General features: G+C 45.7%; 1 long non-coding RNA gene across 1 annotated transcript; it reads left to right on the top strand.

Moving 5' to 3' along the window:
• The first annotated feature begins 5,311 nt into the window (after positions 1-5,311).
• Positions 5,312-8,031, top strand: LOC116640350. The gene is made up of 3 exons (XR_004301013.1): positions 5,312-5,482; positions 6,240-6,302; positions 7,985-8,031. It is a non-coding gene; the product is annotated as an uncharacterized LOC116640350 (long non-coding RNA).
• Positions 8,032-8,740: the final 709 nt, after the last annotated feature.

The raw sequence follows: 8,740 nt of genomic DNA, 5'->3' as shown, positions 1-8,740 counted from the left end.
GGGGGGGGTGTCACCCAGCTGCTGCCTTTGTTCAGATGGGTTTGGTTTGTTGTTTGTTTGGGTTTTTTTTTTTTGAACGGGGGAACCCGCGTGAGAATGAGATGCCTACAGGTTTTGTAACCTAATTATTTAACTCCTTTGGAGAAACCTATTTAAATGTGTGTCTCGGCAAACATCAGATGTTGTTGGTAGTGAGGTCGCACATGGGAAAAGGTGTGGAGGAATGGGTCCGTCTGGAGGGCGGATTTTCACTTTGTTGTGAGCAACTGTGGGAGGGTTTGCTGCTGGGAAGGGGGATTCTCCCACCCGCAACGCCCGCCTCTCTCCCCGCGGTTGGCTGTTTTTTGTCGTTGCAACTGGTTTGGATCTGGGACTGGTCGCCCCCAATCGCCCCCACCCCCACCTCGGCCGCCCGGGGCTTTTCTTCCCTCTCTTGCCCCTTCGCGGCGGTGCTCGAGGTTCTCTAGGTGTTTCTATGACTACATTGTGTGTGTGGGAGGGTCAGATGTGGGGGTTGCCCGCGAGAGGGCCGTTCCTGGGCGATCATTTATCAATGTCACCCACATAATGATTCTCTCTGCAGCCTCCTATTGATGAGGATAATTACATTAGCTCAGAGTGACTGATCAATGAAAAACCACCACACAAAAACTTCTTTACTCCTCTATAATACCAAAAACCGATACAGAAATAACATAGAAAGCCTGATTTTCTTTCCCTTTCCTATCCACCAATGGATTCTGCCCCCCCCCAAAAAGGACTGGGAGTAAAGTAAGAAAATAGACCCAGGTTTGTTTCGTTTAAAGGAGGATGCAATTTTGTCCCTGAATGCATTTTCTCAAAATGCGTTGGCTTCATTCCTCCTTTGCTAAAGAATATCAACGGATTTGCTAATGTGAGTTTCTTTTAGATTGGTCTGTGGTTTTCCGTTCTTTTTATTTCTTTCCTCCCCTTTGGGAATTTTTTTTCTGCTTCAAAAAAAATAGACAATTCTTTTATAAATAACTGGAAAAGGAAATTACTCTAGGTCCTCTTTTTTGTTTAGCCTTTGCTTAAGTCGGGTTATCTTTTGTCTTTATCACTTCATAAAGTAGCACAATTAAAGATGTGATGTTGCATGGGTATAAAGGGTGGATCCATAATACGGCGACATAATACGCTATATTCTCGCCTGAAAGTTTGCAGCTAAATTACGATTTCGCCTTTTCTAGACTTAAAAAAATCAATATTTTCTCAATTAAAGAGAATTTTAATGCTTTACTTGCGAGTTGTTAAAGGCGCTGTAAATTTTATTGTAACTTAGCTTCTTGGCTTCGGAGTAGATGCAGGAGACCGGTTGATTCTCGTGGTCTTTTTCCTCTCAGAGAATCTAGTCCAGGGACATCCAATGTGTCAGATCAAATCCCAGCAACAAAGGTAAGGAGTGTTCGGAGAGGGAAGGGCAAAGGGTGGGGAGCCCTCCAGGGGAGACCTCCAGCGCCAGAGGCCATTGTCTTGTATATTTTCACCTCTCTGTGTCCCGCCTCCTGAAAGTGACAGAAGTGTCCATTTTACTCTAATCTTTCTCAAAGAGGAGCACGTTCGACTCCCATCTGCTCTGTGACAGCCAGAAAAGCAGCAGCATTTGGGGGAGCACTCTAAACTCTTTCCAGCATCCCCCCTTTTCTCTTTCCTCTCCTTATTTTGCCAAAATTTAACTCTGAACTCTTTCACAAATTCTGCCATATTTTATATGTGTTCTGACCTCTATGTCAGAACTCATTCCCCAGCCTCAAGAGCGCTCACTGTTTACAGATGTTTTCTCCTTCCACACGTCCCACCTAGTAAAAGTTCCCGCAGAGAATTAACTGTGGTGTGTTAATAGCCCAGGTCTGCTACCGCTCTCTCCTGCAAAGCTGAAATCTGGTGAGGTGGAGAATGGCATTGAACTAATGTTGGGGAGCTGCCCCAGGCCCACAGAAGCCCAGACTTGAGAATTCCAGGCCCAGGGATTTGGTGGGAAGCAAGTTAGTGAAACTTTCAGGACGTAAGGCAGAGAGGAAGATAAGAAAATGAGGCTAGAATGGAACCTAATAAGAGAAGAGGCTAAGGCAGAAAAATGAGCCTTTGGGGCCTCTTTGTAATTTAAAAAGAAATAATAATGAAGGAAAATCGAATATCTAAGGCTTGCTATCAATTTTTTTTTTTTTTTTAACCCAGTGTCTGTTTAGGAACAAGTCCTCAGAGATGCCAGGAAGGGCCTGAGTTTCCAAACAGAACTGCTCACAAAGTTCCTTTGCAGTTCTCCCTTCAGTTAATTTGCTGGGACTGTGAAGACTGGGGAGAGGGCTATGTGTGTGGTGTACCAAGGGCTTGAGTAGGAGTATGATGGGAAGGGGCACCTACATATAATGAGGCCGCTGTTTTAAGCTGAACAGAGAAGTGGGGAATGGAGAAAAAGCCGCACAACACCACAGTACACTTTAAAATTGTTCACACCTAGCTGCCTTTTTCCCTTTAACCACACTATCAAATATTATATATAGGTGGGGAAATTTCTAGTTCATCATGTTTGCTCTGTAGCCCCACCCAACTGATCCCCCTTTGCTTAGATGCCTGACATGTAAGCCTAGACCCTGGCCTTTTTATAAAGTGAGTGGGGCTTTGTTAATGTATTTGTACTTTTCAGCTTTCAGTGTAAGTTTCTCGCTTTGGAGGAAGGAGGGGTGCAAGAACGGAGGGGGAGGGGTGCAGAACACAAAGACTATCTAGTTCTCACCAAGCAGGTTTCAAAATAGGAACTTAATGGGAAGGGGAAAAAATGAAAGAATGGAAAAAAAAAAAAATAAAGGGGGTGTGAGAATTGCTTATCACAACAGGTTTGCTTGTCTGGAAGAGAGGTGATCCTGCGAGTATTTTTCCCTTTGAGGATTCTGTTTTCTTCATATTGAAACATTTTCAAGTTTTAATCCTTTAGCAGACAAAAATCTCAATATAAATATGACATGGGCCACTGGCAAAAAAACCGAACTTAAACTCAGTGCTGAGAGGAGGGGGTAGGGTTGAGGGTGGGGGAGAGCCCTTTCTGATTAATAACTAGCAGGGTAATGTTGAGGGCTTTTTCTGCCCGATTGCCTTTTTGAATTAGAGCCGATTTCTTCACACTTCAATAGTGCCTGTCTCCTTTAAAATGACTGGCAGATTTGTTTTTTTTTTTTTTCTCTCCCTGAGACTTAATGATGTAAATTTTCTAATTAGTTAAATCATATTGCTTAAAGGCCTAATATTTACCGTGTAAGAAATGATCATCCCGATTTGGACCTCTTGAAATATTCTGAGAAATAACATTTGGCTTTTAGGTTGAGGGATGAGAGAGGAGGAAGCTGTGTTACGGGAAGCGGTTGAGAGGAGAGAAGGCACAGACCCGGGCAACATGTTAAATTAATAGTTGAAGTTGAGCTGGGCTCACACCCCAAGTCCGCTTTTATTTTTCAATCAGCGAAGATTTAATTGGCAGCCCTCAGGCCGGGCGATCTGATATTTTCTCATTAGTTTCCCATCACTAATCTTGAGTGTTAGATTGGCTTAAAGGTTGTCAACATTTGACCAATTTTATTTAAGGAAAAAAAAAATCACGCATTATGGCTCCAGGATGTGAGATCTGCAAATAAATCCTGCTTGGATCAGCGGAACTAACAGGCGAAAAAAATGTTGACTATTCATCGTCGCATTTAATAAGTTGCCTTAATGTATATTTCAAAGCCAGGGAGAGAGATTATACAGGAGCTGCATAGATGCAGACGAAAAGAGGTTGATGGGGAGGAGGTTGCAGTAAGCGAGGTGGGAAGGGAAAGTGAGGTGTAGGTACATTTCGAACAGAGGGTAAATAACCCAAATGGAATAGCTGTTGAGGGTTTAGGACCTACAATCCCTCCTCCCTTTCCTTTTGCAGCTGCGTGAAACTGCAAAGCCCGTCTCCAAGCTCAGAGCGGCTCGGCTGTCTCGTCCACATATAACATCAGAGCGCCCCCTGCTGGCGAGCGGAGTCGACCGCTGCGGGTCGGCCCCCTGCAAAGCAAATCGTGTTTTTCGGCGTCCCCCGCCGCCCCCCCATCACACTGACTCCCATCCACCACCCCCACCTCGGTTCTGCAGCAAAACCCCGCGGCAGGGGAATAGATTGCCAAGGTTGAACATTTAAATGAATAAATGATTAAAAAAATAATAAAGTACGAAGGAACCCCAACCTTCACTTGGCCTCCGGGGAATAAACTATCAAGTGACTAGGAAAGGGACACATTTTCTTTCTCTAAATTCTTTTCTCCTCTGGGTTTTTGCTGCGATTTGTTTGTTTCTGCCGAACTGTAGATTCCGAGTCTAAGGAAATGTTTTTAATAGATGCTGTAGAAGTTTTTAAAAAATGGATCTCTGATGGGGAAAGAGGCTAATACAAAACAGTATTTTGCAGCTTCGCAAAACAAAACTCCCGAGGAACTCGCCCTATTTCAGTAAAGTCCTAGAGAATCGCTTTCGGAATTCAGTCCTCGTCTTGAACGACCTTTTCCTACACCGCAAAGAAATACTGGTCCTTGTCTGATTTTCGCCCCCCCCAAATTAGAGAATGTGTTTAAAAGTTGTCACCTACCTATGTACACACACACACACACCGACACACATGGTCTTTTCCCGCGTGTTCCTAGTCTTTCTTCGCTTGTGCTTCTCAGTTTTGCTGGAAACGGAAAGGGTGGCTGAAGTGCACCAAAATAAACCGCCAATGTCTTTGACACTTGATCGTACTCGAGTGCTTCACGTCAAATGCAAGCGTGGGACTCGTACTCTTTGAGGGTGTCTGGTTATGTTTTCAACTGTTTTGGTGCATACAGGCGTTTTCTCGGCTTCCCAATTAATCTTCACGGATTTCTGACCACTCTAGGCGAGGGCGCACAGGTAACGCGAGCCTGGGCAATCTCGGGCTGGCAGACGCCGCGACTCCACGGACAGCCTCGACTCGGGAGAGGCGCTGGCAAAGCAGCCCTGACCCAGGGAAATTCTTCTGACCACAGCTAGACCCCACACCAAGAGTGTCAATCTGCAAGGAGGAACGACTTTAGTTTGTGGGGAGTTGGGGGGTTTGCTTTTTAGAGTACCGGATTTCGGGATTTTGTGCAAACTGCTCTCAGAACTGAGGCGCGGGGGAAGGCAGGGAGGACGGCGGGGGGAAAAGGTGGGTCTCTTGACGCTCATTTCTTGCCAGGCTACCAGGAAGGAGCTCCTCGTTGAAGAATCCACTCTCTTCCCTCGCTTCTCCCTAGAACCGCCCTGTGTCACACCTTCTCCAACCCTCCTCCTTGGGGACGCTCTGAACCGGGACGGGGACCAGGGCGCGTCCGGGAAGGAGCGCTCCTAGGGCAAGGCGGAGGCGGCCCGGGTCTTCGCTCCAGTGAAGTGTTGCCTCAGTCGGATTGTGATTTGAAGAATTACTGGGGCTATTGTGACAACCGAGGTAAATTAAATATTTATACTCCAAGTTGTTCTCATTATTATTTTTTTGGTCTGTTGTGAAGAAGTTCAGGGAATTCAAACTTACTTTAAATAGAAATCTTGGTCTGGGGAGGGAGCAGAACCTGCCACCTGCCACTGAAGTTGACTTTGGGAAAGGTCTTCATTAAGCTCAGAAGTGGAACGGAAGTTATCTGCAAACACTGTTGGTTCATTTAAATATCTATGTATCTGTAAAACAGTTTATATATCTGTACTTATCTACCTAGAATAAAGAAAAGGAAGCCAGTGTGTGTCCCCAATGTAGTTGAAGGCAAGTAGCAATATTTCCAGTTAGATACTCTCACAGATGAAGAAAATATGAACATCTCATTGTATTTGTCTCAGTCTGACTTAATGAAATTTGGAGACACTGACAGTCTGGTCAATGTTCTACGTAAATTAATGCAAAGGTCCTTAGGAAGAGACTGAAGACACCTCTTGCCATTAATCTTAAACCACTTGAAGATTATGATTAAATGAATGGGATCACTAAGCATTATCATTTCAAATAGCCGTTAACTGTCTCCACCCCTGTATTGTAGCAACAAAATAAACTCTCCGGGAGGAATGGTGTTTCTTCCTTCTTTATCTTTGCTTTTGTTTTGCTTTAAGAAGAAAGGGGGAAAACAGAAGAGAAGAAAACCATCTCGAAAGTCTTGGATTTCCTGCTGTTAAAAAGCTGCTGTTCGTTTCTGATTTCCTCTTCTTTTGCTACACAGGAAAAAGAAATCGAATGATGCGTCTACATTTGATAAGAACTAAACACTAAAACAACAGTGAAGGTGCATTTGCTTTATTTTCTTTTCCCCTGGAAAAAAAAAAAGAAAAAACAAAACAGCCACCAGTTTAGGGAGTTGAAAATTGTGGAGATGTAGAAGATGTTCACTTGTCCACATCTATTCGCTGACTTTCATCACTTGAATTTTGTAGGCTTTTGTGTCGGATAGAAATTATGGAAAAGAGAATTAGACACTTGCCAAGGAACAATAATATTATACACTTTCAAGTAAACTCCACCTAATCCTGTATTTGAGTGCTGAGTGGGTGTGTGCTATTTTCCCCTAATAAACCTCAAAGCCCTCATTAGACATAGAGAATAGAGGGGTGGAGAACTCTATTACTGGGCATTCTGACAAAAAATGGAAGCAGCGTCTCTCTGCTTCTAGAGCCCTAGGAGAGGACACCCCGAAAATAGGCAAAAGCCTTTGTGTTTTCCTTGAGAGCCCTGAGTTGGGCAGACCTTTCAGAGAAAGACACAGAAATTAACATTATAAAAAGCAAAATGTTGAAACAAAGGCAGTGGCTAACAACCACCACAACAAAACATGCTAAAAATTATTCTTCAAACCCTGCGAATTTCCAGATGCCACAGAAAATCAATGCAAAAGCGCCCCCTCCTAACTGAGCAGACAGCTCTTCTGCGGGGTGCTGTTTCCAGTAGAAAGTGGAGTTGGAGATCCCACCTTCCCTGGAGCCATGGGAGATGTTGCCCTGAGGCTACGGGGAGGGGAAGTAGGGGGTGTTGCCCTCCCTCCCCAGCCTGGTCTTCCCACCTGTGCCCTCCTCCCCTAGCTGGGGGCGCGGGAGAGGGAGAAGTTGGGCCAATTCCGCGCCCAGAGTCTCCAAGGGGTACCGCAAGCTGAGGCTCCTGCCAAGCCAAGGAGGAAACCCAAATAGGTCCCCAGAGGCCGAAGATTCGGCCAGAGGGACCGAGGAATCCTGGTCTGAGGTTCATGCAACCTCCTGCTCAGTCCCGGGGCCAGGCTCCCGTGCCTGGTTGGACAAAAGGCTCATAGGCCACGTTGGTCCTGCATCGAGTGTGAAATGCAAAGAAGGGGGAAGTCTCCCCCCCGGTGTGTCTGTGTGTGTGCACGCGCGCGCGCTTGTGTGAAACACGTGCACTTAGAACGGGCCTCTGGCCGCAGACGTCAGCTGGGAAAGTTCACCCTCCTGGCTTCCTGGGCCCTGAACCCACACCTTCCCTTGTCCTCACCCACCGCCTCAGTCACCCACACCAGCTCCCCAGATTCCGGGCCACGCCTGCACAGGTGTGGTGCCTTTAACTGCAAAGTGCCTGAGAAAAGATCCACGGGAGGAAAGGCGGCGGGGGAGGGGGTGTAAGGGGTTGGGAAGAAAGATGGTATTTCTAGAGCTCAGACATCCCTATCTCCGAGTAATTGTCATCACACTCAATCTTTTCGCCCTGACCTACTGTATCCGAAAAAGCAGAGATTGGTTCGCGGGAAAATCAGGCTTACCAAAACGTCGGGGTTAGACGCGGGCTCTCGAGACCTACGCAGGCTTTGCTTAGATTCAAAAGTATGATTTTAATTTTCTTAATGAAGGCGCGCTCTAGAGCTCAGCTGGTAATGACTGTGCTGAGTTTAATAGACTTCTGTCGAACAGAAAAAGACGGATAACTATCGGTTATAAGTAATCTGCTCTAATGCAATTATTTTCCCAGGTTCGAATGTCATTGTGCAGAGAGGGCAGGAGTGAATTAGAGCCCCGGGGACCGCGCACGGGGGGCAAGGAGACCGCCTGAAAGACGAGCCGAACCTGTTTTGTGAGATGCACTCAGGTTTGGGGGTCGGGTCGAAGGCTTCAAAGCCCTCCGTCTGCAAGTGTGAAAATCTCTGTCTCTCCCTGGCCCCGTCCTCCCCGCCCCCTCTCCCTCCCTCTCCTCTCTCCATCTCTCCTTGTTTTCTCTCTAGCTCCCTCTTCCCTTTGTCATCTCTGCCCGAGTTAATGTGAATTTCCCTTTCCCCTCCTCTATTTTGCCTGTCTTTGTGGATTTCAGGCAGATTCATTAAGTCCAAAGTATTTCTTCACAACACACTGACACAGAAGTAGGCTCTTGGGCTGTGTCAACCCATTCACTTTTTGAAATCAGTAGAAGTGGGATGTTTAAGAAACCCATACGTAGTAATATATCAAGAGGATTATTTCTACCCCAGTACAGACAGGGCCAATGCGGTCACTGTCCAAAAGTAACCCCATTTTCGCTTTAACACAAATTGTCGTTCATGGTAGTTTTTATTGGGAATTATCCAAACTCTTTAGCTCTCCATTGATGCCTGGTAGACACTCTCAGGTAAAAAATGTGACTTCGAAAAATAATAATAATCAATACGATTCACAATTTCCCTTCGTATAGAAAATAAGCCAGATCAGTGGAAGGAAAGTCCTGTGTTCTCAAGATGAAGGTTTTGAAGGCAGG

The sequence above is a fragment of the Phoca vitulina genome, unplaced genomic scaffold, assembly GCF_004348235.1.
Source record: "Phoca vitulina isolate PV1807 unplaced genomic scaffold, GSC_HSeal_1.0 scaffold20, whole genome shotgun sequence".
Taxonomy (NCBI): Eukaryota; Metazoa; Chordata; class Mammalia; order Carnivora; family Phocidae; genus Phoca; species Phoca vitulina.
This window is presented reverse-complemented; position numbering and strand designations above follow the sequence as displayed.